Here is an 18,871-nt window from a genome sequence, read left to right as displayed (position 1 = left end):
ACCCAACACATTTGTAATGCCTCACTGGTCAAACTAGTGGGATTAAGTTTGGCAATCATTGTGCTTACATGATTCAGTTTGCAGACTATCAGCTTTGCTCCAGTGACACTGCTATGGACTGGTGACTTCAGAGCAGGGGTCGGCAACCTTTTTCAGCCATGGGCCGGTCCACCGTTCCTTTGATCATGTGGTGGACTGGACTATATTTTTTGGGTGGAAATGAATGAATTCCTATGCCCCACAAATAACACAGAGATGCATTTTAAATAAAAGCACACATTCTACTCATGTAAAAACACGCTGATTCCCGGGCCGTCCGTGGGCCGCATTGAGAAGGCGATTGGGCCGCATCTGGCCCACGGGCCTTAGGTTGCCTACCCCTGCTCCAGAGGAACATAGAGCTCATACGGACAGTCAAAATTCGCATGCTACTCAGCTCTTGGGAGCACACTTCCTTTCTCAGAAAAAAACATATCAGCAGCTTTAAACAATAAGAGCTACAATGTAGATCCATTTGCTTGGAGCAGCTCCTATTCCAGTTATAGGAAGCTTGATTAAGAGTTATATGTTACTCCAAAACTAGTGTGGCTCCATAGTAACAAACACTAACCTGATGATGAAAGAAACTGATTTGGCAGAGCTTAACCTGGCTCATTTGCCCTAATCTTGAAAAGCATGGGATTGTTGGGATATCTTCCTCAGCCTGTCACACTGCTAGACGTGGGTTGCTGCAGTAACTACCCAATCTCTGCGATGTTGCGTCGACAAGTCACTCCAACCTATCTAAGCCCGTAATTGCTGGGGCGTGCTGGGGTGAGGTATCTGTATCTTTAACTGTGTGCATTTGCCACTGAAACAGAAAATAAGAACCTCTCTCTACAGATCTCATTGGGAATCGTCTGTGCATGTGTGTGTGTTTCCCACTTCTGCCAGCTAATCAGGTGGCATCCCCACTCGATTGATCCTGCCCCGTCTCACATAAATTAGCCACTGTTGCTTCTTGATAATTAAGTTCATTTTGGCAAGGCAGAGAACACTGCTGTGGCCTCGGTAGCGGGAGATAAATAGCTTGTAAGCAGGATGAGAGGTATTTCTCTGCTTTGCACATAACTTGAGTTCGCTCCTCCTGGCAGGGCTCTCAAAGCCCATTGCAGAAGCAGTGCTTGTACCTCTAGCCCATTGGCACTTCTCCCCTCTTGAGTTCTGATGCTATGCTTTGGCACAGTCAGATCAAAGAGGGTGAAACTCATTTAGGAACACCAAGGACGCTGTTCATTACTAAGGCAGACCATAGGTCCATCTAGCTGGGTATAGCCCCACAATGAACAGCAATTGCTCACCTGGCATTCAGACTGGGGACATTTCCAGCCCAGCAGTGTGTGTGTGTGTGTGTATGTGGGGTGTGCTGTGGGTGCCATGGCCCCAGGTGCAATTTTGAGAGGGGGTACAAACAGGTGCCGCCGCAGCAGGCTCCTTCATTGGAGCCTGGCTCCATGCCAGAAGAAGCTGTGCCTTGGCTGCAGCACTTGTGCAGCTCCGCCCTGAACAAGGGGAGAAGAGCAGGTGAGTGGGCAGCAGCGCTGCTGCCCACCTTCCTCGACCACACCACACCTGGCACCTGGCAGCAGCAACTCTTCTGACCTAACGGCAGAGAGCAGGAGAGGTGGCGCCAATGCTGCTCCCCACCCTTCTTGGCCGTGAGGCACCACATGGCCGGCTGACCCGGTAGTGGAGAGCAAGGGGAGAGTGAGTGGCAAAGCTGCCACCTGCTTTCCTCAGCCACGGCCTGGCCACAGCAGCTCTGACCTGACCACGGAGAGGAGGAGAGTGAGCAACAGCTTCCCCACCCCTCTCCTACCCTGAACTGTGGCACCTGGGAGGGCACTCTGTGCGCTTCACCCCCTGGGGGGTGTGCCCCATGTGCTCGCTCCAGACAGTGTGGGCATATTCTCCGCCACTGCAGCCCAAGCAGGGATACCAAAGATCGAACCTTCGGCATGCAAGGCAAATGCATTACCACTGAGCTACAACTCTTCCTTTTGAGAGGGGTGTGACAACTCCCAGGGATGGGAGGAAGCAAGATCTCTTCATGAAATCCAAGTTATCATTAAGGTGGCGCTCGGGGTTAAACCACTGTACAGCTTGGGCTTGCTGATCGAAAGGTCGGCAGTTTGAATCCCTGCGACAGGGTGAGCTCCCGTTGTTCGGTCCCAGCTTCTGCCAACCTAGCAATTCTAAAGCACGCAGTGCAAGTAGATAAATAGGTACTGTTCCGGTGGGAAGGTAAATGGCGTTTCCATGTGCTGCTCTGGTTTCACCAGAAGCGGCTTAGTCATGCTGGCCACATGACCTGGAAAAACCGTCTGTGGAAGTGGACAAACGCTGGCTCCGTCGGCCTGTAAAGCGAGATGAGTGCTACAACCCCAGAGTTGTTTGCAACCGGACTTAATTGTCAGGGGTCCCTTTACCTTTATTAAGTGATAGTCCTCCAGCCATTTCATTTTGGAGCAGTCCTGCCGGTATACATTTATTTATTCATTCTGGGTTAAAAACATTTGCAATTGCAAAATTGCAGATGAATTTCTTTTAGAACCACAGCTTTAGAAGTGGGTGGAATCACCTTCCATGGAAAAATTAATTCCAACGTAAGGAGGCAGGAGGAGATCTCAAAGGTGGAACATCGTCTCCATTGTAAAGCATGTGGTGCAAGAGGCTTGGAAAACGAGGCCTGCTGGGAAACTCCCATCCAGTAATAGATAAATGCTAGTAATAATAATAAGCACAGGAATCACAGCCATCGGAGATGGAAAAGGCAGATGAGCTCATCCATGACAACTGCCCACCAATGCAGAATAAAACTGGCTGATCGTGTTTCTAGCCTACAGACCATCTGGCTGGCTACAATCCCCCTCCCTTTGCAACCAGCAGTGTTTCCATCTTGCAACTTGCAGAAAAGAGAAAACAATACAAATTAAAATTCACAATAAAGAAATTAATGATGCATTCTAGAAGGGAAAAACACAGGGCTTGTAGGGGCTATCATTTTTTGAACTAGTATTCAAGACAAGGGAAACATGGGATTGTGAGATATACAGAACTTCCCTGAGGGTTCAAGCGTTCCAAGATCAACTCCCACCCCTCTAACCCAAACTCAGTCAACATGAGTTTGGTTCAGCTAAACAGTTTTTCAGAAAGAAACGGGGTTGAACAGCAAGCGGGCACTTTAGTTAGATTACAAACCGTCTGGCATTGCTGAAGAAACAAGGTTACATTCCTCATAGAAACAAGGTAGACCACCCTCCCCAACTGTTTAAAGCAAAATACAAAAAAACTTCCCCCCACCCAAAGAGATACAAATAAACCAGCTTGCCCATCTTAAATATTACTAGGCCAACACGATCCCTTATAAGGCAAAAACTGTTTTATACAAGTAGCCTTATTATCCACTGTAAGGGGAAGACAATAAGCCCTGTGAATTTTCAGAGGTGGCACTCATTTCATTTGCAAATTGATTTACAAGGCAAGAGTTGTCTTCTTCACCGCCACCATCTATATCACTTTTCATGTCAAAGTGCTTTACAATCCTTGTCACATTTTTCATGCTGTTGTAGATCACAAGTATCTTTATCTACTTGGATGGCTTTAAAAGAGGGCTGGAGAAATTCACGGAGGATAAAGCTATCAATGGCTAATAGCCATGATGGCTATACTCTGCCTCCATGGTCAAAGGCAGCAATGCTTCTGAATACCGTTGCTGGAAACTGCAGCAGAGAAGAGTGCTCTTGTGCTCAAATCCTGCTTGTGGGTTTCCCATAAGCATCTAGTTGACCACTGTGAGAACAGGATGCTGGACTAGATGGTCCATGGGCAGGATCCAGCAGGGCTCCTCTTACATTCTTATACATTTGGGAAATAGAGGCTGAGAGACAACAACTCGCGAAAGGCCATCCGATGAGCCTACTAATGTTAATGGGATTTGAGCCCAGATCATCCCGGTAGAATGCCATTGCTCCATCAAAACCAAATTGGCTTTCCCTGCTGATACTTCATTATGCACACAAAATGGAGTGAGAAGGCAACAGTTACATATACACAGGAATGAATGGGAATTGAGGTCCAATGACAGTTCATCATGGTAAAATCAGGGGATTGTGCAATGCTAAGAAATATTGTAAAAACACCTCCCCCCTTGCACTGAGTATTTTGCTTGGACACAAGCAGAAGTAACATCTCAGATCACTGCAGCAGAATGGTAAGGTGCAGGTTTCCAACAAAACAAATACTCAACCTCCCAACCTCAACCTCCCAACTAAGTGCCATATGGAGTCCCATCTGTGGAGTTAACAGCTTGAACCCTGTGTAGGGCAGTGACAGTGTAGCCCCTGGGCAGACCTGACAATAATGCCAATTCCTCTGGCCTCTGGACAAAGAAGATACTCTGGCTGTCTCTGGTTCTTGCAAAGACATTCAGAAGTTAGCATCACTGAGCTCTTTATTTGCATTGCTCTGCTGAATATACAATCTCTCTCTCTCTCTCTCTCTCTCTCTCTCTCTCTCACACACACACACACACCATGTTAAGAGACTCCCAGAAAAAGGTTTTGAGAAAATAGTCACATTCTCCAGGTCAAATTCAGGGCCAGTCCTGTCATTAGGCAGAGTGAGGTGACTGTGTCAGGCAGCAAATGCTAGAATGGGGGACAGTGGAGAAAGCCTCCTGGCTGTACCCTAATTCTGGGGGACAGAGCTGTGTGTTGTGTGTGCCACAGGACCTGACTTGGACCCTTATAGCTGCTGCCCTCAGGTGTGGTAGAAGACAGAAGCCTATTGCCGATATTGAAATTAAGATTCAACAGTCAGTTCATGAAATTAGGTTGGGTGTGTGCAATCTTGTCCTTCATCTCAGGTAGCAAAATGTACAGTGGTAACTCGGGTTACAGATGCTTCAGGTTACAGACGCTTCAGGTTACAGACTCCGCTAACCCAGAAATAGTACCTCGGGTTAAGAACTTTGCTTCAGGATGAGAACAGAAACCGCATGGCGGCAGCGGGAGGCCCCATTAGCTAAAGTGGTACCTCAGGTTAAGAACAGTTTCAGGTTAAGAACGGACCTCCAGAACGAATTAAGTTCTTAACCCAAGGTATCACTGTATTGTGCTGGCCCTGGACTAACTAGATGTGACTTAAGTAAATCTGTATTTAATATACAGGTCTTTTAAAAGATGCATACAGCACCAGTTGGGTGGGTAGGGGTTGATCATTAACAGGGTCACAGCTGGTGCAGGTGGAATTTTTAACACTTTCCTCCCTTACTGCAGTCTTGGGGAACCCCCTTCCTCCAAAGCTGGTATTTGCTTTGGGAAGGAAGCTTTTGTTGGTGTCAGCGGGAGGATTTCCCCTCAGATAAATACTAGCTTAAGAGGAGAGGTTTTCCTTAAGAGAAAGAGAAGAAAGGGTTTAATTCTCCCTCCATGCCTGCTGGGAATGCAAAGATAAGTTTAACAGTCACATCAGGTTAGGCCCTCAAAGACCACACACACTTAGAATAATAAACATAAAGAGCAGACCCTTCTGGGTGTTAAAACCAGCAGAGAGGGTCCTCTTCATAGTTCTACCACCCTCAGTTGGTTGAGTGTGTGTGTCAACCTAGGAGAGGGCATTCTCTGTGGCAGTCCTTAGGGCTCAGATTTCAACACCCCCCCCCCCCATGAACCTGGCACCTTCATTATGCAGTTTGCTGAAGACACACCCTGACCTTTGAACCCTAAGAGTGATATTTGCAGGACCGACCCCATTAATGTGGCTGTAATTTGTCTCAGACTGGTTTTACTAGTGTATTTTAAATTACTAGGATGTTATGGCGAAGGGCTGGTAACAAATGGAATAAGCAATACTTGTAAGGACATCAGCACTTGCAAAGTGGGAGGTGAGCATTAATTTGCTGCAAGTATGGAAATCGGTTTCCCAGGTCAGATAGTTGTGGCAAAACAGGTACATGTGCCACACTTTGCAAGTGATGAGGTCCTTATGGTTTTTCCAACGGGGAGGTAAATTACATCAAAAAGCATCCTGCACAAAGAAGCCTTCAGATGTAAAAAGTTTCTAAACACACCACCTGCATCAAATAGTGTGGAGTCCACATTATACCCCAAACACAGTTTCTCTCTCTCATATACATACTTCCTTCCTCTTTCTCATGCAAACACACATGCACACACATCCTCACTGCCATGCACAGGCCACCAGGCTCTCCTTATAATAATTGTATTCTCTGCCTCAAAATATATATTCTTTTCCAACAATGCAATTCCCTCTCTTTCACCCACCCACACAGAGTCTACCAAAAGCCATATGTTCAGGCTCTCTCACATAAAACGGACACGTATAGAGACATACACACCCACAGTTTCTCCCACGCCGATTATCTCAAGCACAGCAAGCTCTCTTCCTCCCCCACAATTTGTAGAGAGAGAGACCCTCTCTCATTCCCTTCCTCTGTCTAGAATTGCTCCACTGTCTCCTAAGCTTCATTTTGCGTGTGTCTGCGCATACATGGATTAAGGCCACTAAAATTCCAAAATGGGGGGGGGGGGCAGGGGAAGAGCATGAAGGTGCACGTGAAGGAGTAGCCTGAGGGTCAATTCACAGGACCATCAGGCAAATGGTGATGGGTGGAAACCATCACAAAATTCCTAGCGATCCTTGCTCCCTGCCTGTGGCTTTTATGCAATGCGAAGGTACCATCGCACCAGGATTGTATGTTTCACATTCTGCCACAGATTCCTATTGAGAGTGGTTTCCAGTGTGGTGTAAAATCAATATAAAATTGTGTCAATGCTGATGCTGTGTATGAACAGTTCATCCTGGGTGGACAACCCACCTTTGAACTATCTCAAGTGGATTTCTTTCAGCCACCACATGCACAATGGCTGTGCAAATTAACCTTTGTAAAAACTGGAAATCCAGGATGATGTGAAAATCTGCACTTTGGGGTTGGACTAGATAGCCATCAAGGTTCCTTCCAGCTCTAAAATCCCATGATTCTATAACCTCATGACATTCTGTGAGCCTTTGAGCCCAGCTAAATAGGGCTCATAAGAGTGAGAAGCACCATCTGGTCACACTGCACAAGTTGCAAAATGTTGTGGGAGGAGAGACTCCATTTGGAAACCAGCCCCACAGTGGTCTGGGTCTAATCTTTAATCCCCAAGGAACCACCAGGAATGTCGCCCTTCAGCACCTGCCCAGACTTCTTAAGGAATCTTTCATCCCGGTGTTCTAGGAAGAGAGCTTAAGAAGCCAGAAAGATTTGAATTTTCAGCATAGGTAGATTTGAGGTTGTTTGGCACACCGCATTGCACCAAACACCAAGTTCAGGAAAAAGTTACAAAGGAGAAAGGCAATAAGTACTATGCCTACACCACAAATGTTCAACTACCACACCAAAACATGTTAATTTGGCAAACCACCTTGTTGAATTCTTTTTTGTTTTGTTCTAAGGACAGGTCTGTCCAACCAACAACAGATGCACTCTTCATAAGGGAGTGCCTTGCAAGTGAGTGAGTCCGTCCTTGTCCTTCTCTTTAGCAGGATGGACAGAATAGGAAAAACAAATTCTTGACCCACTTGGACCTGGATGCAGGCTCTCTCTTTTAGAAAGAAGACTAGTCACATTATTTTAAGTTCAGCTCTTTAATCCACAGCTGACTGGTTCCTTTGAATTTGCCTTATTTCAGCTGCCACAGCTGTTGCCCATCAAGTGCTACTGTCCCCAGTACAGAGGAGTTGCTGGAAATCATAAGAGGGGAGGGTGCTGCTGTGCTCAGGTACTGCTTGTGCGCTTCACATGGAAATCTAGCTGGCCACCATGAGAACAGAATGCTGGACTAGATGGACAACTGGACTGATCTGGCAGGGCTATTCTTAAATTAATTTTAATCTTCCCTCTATGCACCTTAATTCAGCCACTAATGAGAAGTGATCTCACTGTCAGCCTGATTCTCTACAGATAGAAGTTAAAGGATGGTAAATGAAACAAAGACACAATCAACTACTTTTGGAAAGAGTCGCCAGCCAAGCTGTGACTAGTGTTTGTGGCTTGCATCACATGAGTAATCTAGGATGAGACTATATTAAATAAGCTTGCTTTGTTTACATTTTGGGAGACAAGCATATGGCCAGGTGTGATGGAGCCATAATGTGTATTTAATAATGTATCCAGGTGGTGGTATATGGAAATACAAACACACATGCATGTAAATGGTGCATGAAGAGTGGAGATTCTACATTGACAAACAGGATGTGTAACAGAGAAACTATTACAGAAACTACGCCAAATAAATGATTATATTATATTATATCTGAAGGCAGCCCTGTTCAGGGAAGTTTTTAATATTTAATGCTGTACTGTTTTTAACATTTGATTGGGAGCCGCCCAGAGTGGCTGGGGAAACTCAGCCAGATGGGCGGGATATAAATAATAAATTATTATTATTATTATTATTATTATTAGGTGTGTGTGTGTGTGTGTGTGTGTGTAAAAGAGAGAGGGAGAGAGAAGGGGAATTGAGGCAGGTGGAAGATGGAGCTAGAGACATGATCCTTAGTTTAAGTAAGGACTCACTAGGCTGAGCTCCAAATCCCATATTCAGTGCTGGGGCTGAAGCTCTAGATGTAATTAAGGAGAGAGGGTCTCTGAGCATGAACAGAACACAAAACCACAACTGATGTTACAGCAACTGCTGACAAGTGCATGCACAGAAAAACAATGTGGGTGCATGAAAAGCTGAAGCGTAAGTGTCAGCACTTGCTATCACGTCTGAACCAGCTCTAAGTGACCACAGGCCCCCGCTGTATCTCCAGAATTACAGGGGAAGGACTTCTAGACTAGAAAGTAGAGATTCCAGGTAGGTTTGAGCCCCAGGACTTCTCTCCACACCCCAAAAATTAAGAGTGGTAAGCCAGAGTTTCACAAGTGACACAAGGATCCTACACAGTGCCCAGATGCCAAATGGTGCCCGATAGCTGTTAAACAGCAAAAGTGGCTAATGGCATATCACACATATTCCAAGGGTGGTGCATGACATGTCAGAGTGAGTGGGAGAAAGATGTATGCAGCATTATATAAAAACAGCAGTTGTATACCTCCTGTAAATTATGCACCATAGGACATGTGAGGAAGCATGCATGAGAGAATTTAAAACAATGCAAAGGAGTTAGGTGTTAGATGAGGTTATATTAATTGACTTTGACACTGGAGGTACATGGAGTGTCCCTGTGCATTGGAAGCCACAGAAAACAGGATGTGCATGACTGAGATGTGCAGCATTGCATTCCATGGGACTACATGCACACAAAATGTAACACTTCTGTGTTGTATGGCAGCTGTGTTCATAGGATGTCATTTGTTGTGCACTGTGTGGAACAATGGCATCTTGATGTTGAAGAGAGGGGGGCTGAAATGGTTGAAGAATTATGGCTGCATTAGATGTGCATTTGTGAGATGTTTCTTTTTTCAAGGAAATTATGCAGAGGATTATGTGTGCTGGGGGAAAGAACTAGGCGAAATAAAATGGAACAAGCAGCCCGGAGAGAGTGAGAAAGACTGGAGAGATATAGCTAGGGATGTTTCTGCTTGATATTGTGAGTCAAATGTATGATTTAATGGACATTTTCATAAGTATTGCTTGAATCATTTTTCATTTTTTTCAAGAAAAGAAAAGTCTCAAAGGTTATTTAAGTGTCATGTGTGTGAAAATTGCCCTTCTGTGTATGTGCACAAACACATCCCACACACTTTTAATTCCCTGGAATTAAAACGACCTAGTCCAATTAACCTGGATGCATCTAAATGGGAACCTGGGCTTAAGCGGATTCCTAGGGATCAATCCCTGCAAAGTGTTTGTAATGCCTGCGTGTGCCTGAGATACACAGTGTGTAAAAAACTGCGTGCCTGCGTGTTTGTGTGTGGAAAGAGAATCCTTTGCTGGTTAGCATATCTGCCTTCTGGGGCTGTTGGTTCTGGCACCTGGTGCATTTAGCCAGGAACTCCGGCAGCCCTGCTTGCCCCGGGGATGAATGAATGCAGCCCGTCGAGTTTGCCCTGCCTTTGCACGCTTTACTGCCCTCCGCTGAGTTTCTAAAGATCCCGAAGAGGGGAAGCAGAGCGGAGCTGCGGCTGTACCAACCGCTAGCAGAGGAGCCCCAGCTGCTTCGGGAAGGACATGAAAGGGACCCAGCTCGAGTTAAGGGCGCGGGGAGACCATCAACCACAGGAGTCTTCGGGTTGCCGGCGCATTAAGGAAGGCAAGCGCAAATCTTTGGGACAGTGACCATGACTCGAAAATCTAACTTGCTTCGGTTCCCACCGGTGGAACTTGAGTGGCCAAGGGTCAAAGTCCCTCTCTGGAAGCCTGTCGGAGAGGTGAGTGGGGAAAAGAGGAGACTGTCTAATAGACCGAGCAGGAGGTACTTGACCCGCTCTTAGCAAATCTTCTTCTTCTTCTCCTCCTCCTCCTCCTCTCGCGCATTTCCAAATGACACTACACTGACGACCCCTGCGCCAGCGAGCGGGAGGGAAGCCACGAGAAAACTTGCTTTGCTTTTCATCCCTTCAAGCACACATGGATGGATGCTCCCCAGCCCCCCCCCCGCGACAGAGCCCGCACAGAGCCAGAGAGCGAGGAGGGCTCCTCGTGCCCCACTCGACCGCTGGAGCTGCGCGGCTGCCTAGCAAACAGAGATCTCCCAGGCAAGGGCAGAGAGCGAGGAACCAACCACTTGGTCGCAATCAGGTGCGACCGCGATCGGCCAGAAGACCATGGAGTTCTGGCGATCATCCCCGGCGGATTTGCTTCAGCTGCAAAAGCGGGCAAGGTCCTGGTTCGGTCCGGGTTAGTCTCCTGGCTGGCTAGAAACTGCCTCTGGGGCTGAGACAAGTCAAGTCCCAGAGGCAGGCGATGGGCGCAGAGGGGTTCCGAGGATTCCTGGGAGTTGGCGTGGCGTGGGCGGGTGTGCGCCCACTTGTGGGTTTCTCTCCGCATTTCCTTGAGGTGGGTCTCCTGTACCAAGCGCGGGCGTCTCTGGAAGAACGCATGTGTGTATGTGACTTAGCTCGCGTATGGTTTAGCGCCACATGGCACCCCCTCACTCCCAAGTTCACCCCCTTCCCTAGTACCAACCCTCCCGCTCCGACTGGGCGGCGAATAACGCACGGCTGTCCCCAATCTTCTACCCGCGCACCCCACCTTACCCAACCGTCATCCGCACTGCCGAGTTATTAACATGCAGAGCAGGAGACAGGCGGGCGCCCGCGGCTCCGCTCGGACGTTCAGGGCTGGGCAGCGGGCAGAGATCGCCACCTGCCGCGGCGAGTCCCTGAAGCCTCCGCTCCGTGGGCGAAGCCCGGAGAGGGCAAATCAGCTCTTTTAAAGAGGGTCACGCTCGTAGTTCCTTTCTGAATGTAAGGCAGGCGGGGAGACCTAGTAGGGTAGCGCCCCTTGCTGCGCCCACACAGATCCCACCCTCCTTTCTTGGCTGCAGATAGAGGTGGCTAGAGAAAGAATACCCCACCGGCTGCCGAGGACCCACCGAGTTCCCTAAGACCACCACCCGCGATCTTCGCGGTTCCTCCTCAGCCCTTGCGGGATGCCGTTTTCCCCTCCGCGCCCGGGGAGCTGTCCCTTCAGCACCACGCCACCTGTCCCTCCCAGACGGGCTCACTCACCAGCGGCGCTCCAGAAGCCCGTGGCCAGCTGCGGAGAGGTGCTGCTCTCTCAAGTCCTGCGCGCAAAGCCCGCCTCCTGTCTCTTTCCCGCAGCCTGACGACGGCACCTCTCGAATCACTCCTCTCAAACCCTGACGCGCCTGCCCGTCTCTCCCCGCGCTCCTTGACGGAGTGGGTCGGCTCACGCTCAGGTTCCTACAGGCGGAACCTTCCTCTGCCTCCTCTGCTTGGGAACCAACGCGTGCCTTTCTCTCTCCCCTCCCCCACCCACCTCACTCCCTTCTTCGACAGTGTTTACCCAAAGGAGGGCTTTCCTCCTTCTCCCTATCCACCCCTCCCAACCTTCTCACCACAAATGCATCGCGGCTCTGTCTTGACCTTCCTAGCATCGTCCCCTAATGAGCTACTTTATTATTCCTGTCATCTCCGCCCATCTGGCTGACTAATATTAATCACGCTCCGATGCGAGAAGCAAAAACAGCGTCTACCTCGTACTGGGTGGTTACTTTGCTCACCCCTGCTGGTCCAGCAATTAGGTGCTGAGAAGAAAGGAGGGGGCATCATGATCTGGCAGGGACCTCTTGTGGGGGAAGGACCATCAGTTTATCTTCGGTGTTGGATAACAGTCTAGAGAGCTGGTAGAATTCAACTGTTCCAGCGACTAAAGTACCAAGGTAAACCCTAGTCTCTTTACAAACGGTAAACACTAAGTGCAAAAATGGCTTTGTATTGGGAAAATACTCTTGGAAAGAAAGAGAAAGAAAGAGAGAAAGAAAAAAGTAGGCAGGGAAGAAACAAGCTACTTGGCTGGAGTTGGGAAGCCTGCTAGTGATTTTAAAGAAAAACAAAGATCTCATTTAGGATAAATCAGAAAGAAAGGAAGGGGGAAGGTTCCAATGAAATGAAATGATTCAGAGTTGGTATTCTACTCCTTGAATCACTCGATTCAAATAAACCTACCGAACAAGACACAACTCTTTCCAAACAGGAAAGAGTGCATTCCGTCCATTTAAATTCAAGGTGCTATCTGGACATTTAAAATGGGAAGCCAATGAGTTCCTGTTGATGCTGGATTTGAATGTAGGAAATTGGATTCAGTCCCAGTTCAACAGGGTTCACTGGTTGGATTTGGGCATGCCATTATCTTTCAATCTCATTTTCCAATCTGTACAACTGGAATAGTAATAAATGCTCACATTATAATAGGGTTATTATAAGAAGGCAAATGCAGAACATTCACCATGGAAAGTGCTATGTAGGTAATTTCAGACCATTTTCTTTACTGCGGGGTTATTCATTCCCTTTTACTAAAAGGCTAACAAGGCATTTGGCCACACTGGGATGCACAGAAGTCTTCTATAACAGCTGTAAAATGAGCATAGGAGCATAAGAAACTATCTCATACCAAGTCAAGCCATTGGTCTATCTAGCTCAGTATTATCTACACTGGCGTGCTCTGGTCCATGGGGTCATGAAGAGTCGGACACGACTAAACGAATAAACAACAACAATTATCTACACTGACTGACAGCATCTCTCCAGGGTTTCAGACAGGGGTCTCTCCCAGCTCTAGCCAGAGATGCCTGGGGCTTTATGCATACACTGAGCTATGTCCCTTCCTCACCTCCAAAGGCAACTTCAATAGCACATGCAATAGCACATGCAGTGGTTGGGCTCCACTGCTTCTGAAAACAATGCATTGCTGGCACTAACAGGAGGGAGAAGGGGATGATTGAGGTTTAGAGAGTTTGGGGCTGTGAAGGCATGTAATGGCAACAGCATGCAATTGGCCTCACTGTGTCATGCCACACTGTCACCAAATTCGGAATCATACTGGATTTTAGAAGGGCCAATATAGAGATCTTGACATGGGCTTATTCTGCATACCAGGAACCCCTAGACAGAAAGAGCCATAGTTTCAATTGTGGCTTTTATCAACAACAGTGTACTTAGCATAAATATGTGTCTACTTCCACACACAAAGTGAGATCTAAAACAACACTTCCAAGTCCCTAGACTGTTAAGCAGGCACAAACAAAGATTTACTTTGCCAGAGGTGTCTGGATAGAAAAGAACCCATGGTATTAAATGTGCAATCCATTCCATATTGCTATCTGTACAGAACACAAAGTGAGATGCTACAACCTCTGAACAAAAACAGCTTTCAAATCCTAGGATCAGCAGATCCTGGCTCAATGAAACAGAATATAAGCCACATCTTTCTGTCTGTAGCCCCACAGCCTAGTCTCAGTGTCCCATCAAATGAGCAACCCTTTATTTCTATAGTAATTATTTCCATATGGCTGCTGTCAAAGGTTGCCACTGATGCGTTCCACCGAATGAAGAAGCAGCTTTAATTGCTCATGCAAAAGTGGTACTATGGAAAACTCTTTTTGGAGTGTTCATGGTGCCATCACGACAAAATTGTAGAGAATATGCCTTACCTGCCCAATTAAATGGGAAACATTCTCTCACTGCCCTTACTCCCTGTCCTCAACATTCCTGATAAATCAACTCCCAAATCTTGCTGTTCCGTTATGGACCATCTGGAATAGTGTCTTACAATCAAAAGATTATTTTCCAAACTTTGAATAATCAAAGTTACATTAGGCAAGAAAGGTATGCAACCTTTGGATCTCCCACACTGGTTTTCTGACAATTAATCCATAGAGTATCATCTCCTCATGTCTATGAGCTGAGCCAAGTGAACTACATTGATCAATTCAGTTATGTTAATACAAAAGCACCGTCAGCAGAATCCTGGATAACATGATTCTAGTTTTCTCTCCCCCCAACACCAAACAAAAAGTTTTAAAGCAAGATTTTCAGTTTGCACAAAATATAAATAAATAAAATATGATGATGATGATGATGATGATGCAGGAGTTAGATAATTATTCTGTTCATCCCCTTCAATAATTCTGACAAGTTGTATAGCTTCCCATTAATATTTGAGTTTGACATTTCTATTACAGAGCATGGCTACAATCCAACTTACGAACAAAAACACATGAATTAACCAGCCTTTATACCAGCCTCTGTTGGTCTGCCTTCCCTGGCCCTATGCTTTCCTCCCTAAATTTATATCCCAACTGACTGCGCAGAAAATGTTATATACATGCTAGTCCTTTTATATTTAAAACCCATCATCCTCTGAACAGCCACACCGCTGAGTCACTGTGATAAAATACGGCTGTTCTGTACTTTACAATGATTTATACTGGATACTCCCAAGCTTTAATTTTTATTTACTAGCGGAACTAACAACTTGCTGGAAGGCCCATATTTCAGATGCTTTTAATGATCCATGGCCCTGCCTTAGACACTGGGAGCTAATCAGTAGAGCTAATGACAATGTGGGGATCCTTTTTTAAAAAAAAAATGTGGACAGAATTAAAATGTCAAAGAAAGCAAATCTGTTGATAAAGAGGGAATGATGTTTATACATTGACCTGCTGTGTTCCCACATGTCATTTAATTTGCATTTCACTACAACAGATAAAAAACCCAGTGAGTGCATTTGCCAAGGCCAGGAGATTACCTTACAGACTCAGCAATCACATCACTACAATGCATTATTTGAGATAAGCTATGTGCATTTGTGTGTGCGCGTACATTTCTGATCATTTGAGCTTGTGAGCAAGGATGCAGACCTGAAGATCTGTAAATGCAGGTCTCTTCTTGTTCCCATGTAACAGGGTGTGTCCTTGTGAGAGTGCATGATGATGCGAGTGCCTGTTTACATTATTTGTGAGAAATGGACGTACTGTATATATATTCGTACCTTGGTTTTTGAACAGCTTAGTTCCTGAATGTTGTGGCTCCTGGTTTGCTAGCTATTTTTGGAAGCCAAACGTCTGATGGGGATTCCTGCAGCCAATCAGAAGCCGCAATTTGCTTTTCGAACATTTTGGAAGTCGAACGGACTTCTGGAACGGGTTCTGTTCGACTTCCAAGGTATGACTGTATATGGTTTTTATACTTAGACTGACAAAATGACCATCACTATGATGGCCTTTCTGTGTGAAGGAAATCCTGCATATGGCAGACAAAGTATTGTACAAAGAAAAACATTATATCCTCCCATGTCCCTGTTTGGAGTGTAGGCACCTAGTGGCAAGAATAATGGCAGATTTTCCAGTGGGAAGGCTTCTTATTGCTGCATGCTGAAGACCTGTGGAGAAGCAGAGCTGTTGCATCTACCTATGGGCGGTGGGGATGGTCCTCTGAGTGGAAGTAATGGATGGGTACGTTGTTGGCCAAGGGCTAGCTGGGAAGGGACAGAGTGAGGAAAGGGCGCTATGGTGCTCTGGGGCATCTTATCCCACACAGGAGGCTGGATGTACATGCTGGAAGGGTTAGAGCATGCCATTCATGGTTAATGAGCTATTGTAAATGCCATATCTTAACATGACACGAGGAACACAGACAACATCATATGCCATTTGGAAACGGCATACGGTCTTAAATTCACTGCCTGATTCCAAGGAATGTGCACAGATTGCTTACAATATCTGCTTTTCCCAGGCGCCATCTGTGACTCAAATAAAAATACACTCAGTTAATTGATGGATTAATCCAAGAAACAAACTTCAGTTCTTTATGATGAAGTGCTTACTAATTTGTAGTACTACATGAATAACATTGCGGTCGTAGTAGTTGTTGTGGTTGCAGTGTAATCTGTGAATCTAAAGTACCATGCACACTGATGGCCCTATATTAATGTAGTAGTAGGCATGTATGCATGCGTAAATATATACATTTGCGGTATATATTGTTGATGCAAACAGAGTATGCTATGGAAGTTTCTATACCAATATGCTACTGTGTTTTATGATACCCTTTGTTGAGTAAAACAGTTCCGGAGCCCCCAAGAGGCAGTTCACTCAGTGTCAGGAGTGGGTGTAATTGAGTGATAGACCTGGAAGTCTTTGACTTTCCTCACTAGCATTGTATGTAGTCCCAAGAGCACAGAGGATTGTGCTAAAAGGCAGGTCAGGACTGGAGCAGGCTTCTATCTCCCCACTCCAAATGGCTTTTCCTCTGATTCTGCAAAAAGCTGCTGGTTCAAGCTGGCCTTTAGATATGATCCAGATCCAAAGAGCTGCTTAGGTGCATGCCAATGCCTTGTGCTAGCCTGGTGCAATTTCAGACTTTTCCACAGTTTGAACAGATGACTCTCATCTCATAACACAAGCTGCCTTTGGAAGTCCTTCCAGTTTCAAAAGCAGTTTGCCATACAGCAGAGCAGACTACTGCTAAAAGAAAAGGCAAGTCTAAAGCCCTCTTGGGCTCATGCAACTTGTTTCACGGTTCTTTGGATCCTGGCTTCTATTCATCATCCACTCATTTATTCATACAATTTATATCCCACCTATTCCCCACAGGGCTCAAGGAAGCTCTTACCCAGAAACTCACAGTACCTTCAGTATAGATATAAAAAACAAAACCAAATCACATTCCCTGCTTTTCTCAGCAGGGAAATTGGCTGCTCTTCTTTCATGTAAGGGGCTTCCAGTTCCTACCTTCTGCCTTGGCATAATCATTACTTGAGACTTCTACTTAGAATGTGTCTGTATCAGTACATGCTGTCACTTTCCATCTCACTACTTCCTAGTTTGCCTCCTCATCACTCTCCTCTTTGTTCCTGGACTGCTCTTTGCACACGTGCAGCACGCTTGCATAAGATCCAGGGGAGGAATGACAAGGGATACAACATAACAAGGGGGGAAATGTGATGCTTGAGGCAGCAAGCGAAGGTTCCTACTTGACAGCAGGCACTGCAGCATTTCAAGGCACCTACTTGCAAGTAGAGTCATGAATGGGTAGATACTGGAAATCAAGCCTTATGAGGAAAAGTTGAGGGGGTTGGGTATATTTAGCCTGGAAAAGAGGAGTCTGAGAGGGGATAGGATAGCTGTCTTCAAATACGGTACCTAAAGGGCTGTCACATGGAAGATGGAGCAAGCTGAACCCTAACCAATTGCTTCAAGGTACAAGAAAGAAGATTCCGACTAAACACCAGCAAGAACTTTCTGACCAGTGGTAAGAGCTGTTCGACAATGGAATGGAAGCTGGCGGACTCTCATGCGCTGAAAGTTTTTAAGCAGAGGTTGGGTGGCCATCTGTCATGGCTGCTTTAGTTGTGATTCCTGCATTGCAAGGGACCGGACTAGAAGACCTTTGGGATCCCTTCCAACTCTACAATTTGATGATTCAAGCTTGCCAGCTCATTTGACAAGCAAAAGCACAACAGAATCTCTGCCTGGACTTGGCATAAAATTAATGGCAAAGTGGGAATGTTAGTAGTTCATGGGGAAAAGGTTGGAAACTGAGCTCTTGTTAGGGACACCACTGAGATGAAGTGAAATAGGTTTTCTCAAACATCCCAGACACAGACATACCACAGCAGCAAATAATTTGTTAGTCATCTATCAGCCAGTTTTCTATGAGAAACTATGATATGGAGAAAAGGCTACTCTGTAATAAAGAAGGAGGAGCTAGTGATCATATTTATTTTTCTAGGGCAGGCAAGAGGGAGATGAAAAAAAGGACTCCATCAGCTAGTGCTGTAACCTCAGGCTTGCCAACATCTCAATTCTCTACCTTCAGCCAATGATACTGTTGCTGCTGGAGCATTTTGCTTAATGACAGGTGCCTATGGCATGGCTGAGTAGGTAGAGCAATCAGTGGGCAATGAAAGCATTGATCCTGCTGGTAATGGTTGAAGACTCGAAGCATTCATGGTGACGTGCACTCGTGAAGGGGGGATTGTTAAAACTGGGGAAGGGTCTCAGCACTGCACAGTATCTAAGAGTACTACTGCCACTTCACTACCTCCCTCTCTGGCTATCAGGCTGAACTGTCAGAAAACATCAGTCTAACAAAGGCTATAATCTTCCTGAACTAGCGAATCAGTGTCAGAACAGTTAGTGCTGAGAGGCAATAGGAGAAACTTTGGAGGGGGGGGGGGAGAAAAAGGAGGAGGGCCAGAGATGGGGTTCCATTTTGCACACACTTAATGGAACAGAAATAGCACAGAAAGAAGCTAATCACAGGGACAAGTGGGGGAATGATCTTGCAATTACCTGCTCTGTCAGTTTCCCAGACACATTAGGGGCTGTTGGCAAAAAAATCTCTCTGGCT

At 46.2% G+C, this 18,871-nt stretch overlaps 1 protein-coding gene across 4 annotated transcripts in view; it reads right to left on the bottom strand.

Moving 5' to 3' along the window:
• Positions 1–18,871, bottom strand: part of CPLX2 (complexin 2) — a 129,500-nt gene that overhangs the window by 23,149 nt on the left and 87,480 nt on the right. The window contains exon 1 of one of the 4 annotated variants that reach the window (XM_080989281.1): positions 12,076–12,169. The exons of 2 other annotated variants lie outside the window; for them this stretch is intronic. The gene's annotated coding sequence lies outside the window, so the exon portion shown is untranslated. Of the gene's footprint in view, positions 1–11,725; positions 12,046–12,075; positions 12,170–18,871 lie in introns of those variants that run through there. One more of the 4 variants, XM_080989278.1, reaches the window with a different exon arrangement.

The sequence above is a fragment of the Podarcis pityusensis genome (genome assembly GCF_964106645.2).
Source record: "Podarcis pityusensis genome assembly, chromosome: 2".
Lineage (NCBI taxonomy): Eukaryota > Metazoa > Chordata > Lepidosauria > Squamata > Lacertidae > Podarcis > Podarcis pityusensis.
The sequence above is the reverse complement of the archived record's forward strand: the minus strand, read 5'-3'. Positions and strand labels throughout refer to the sequence as shown.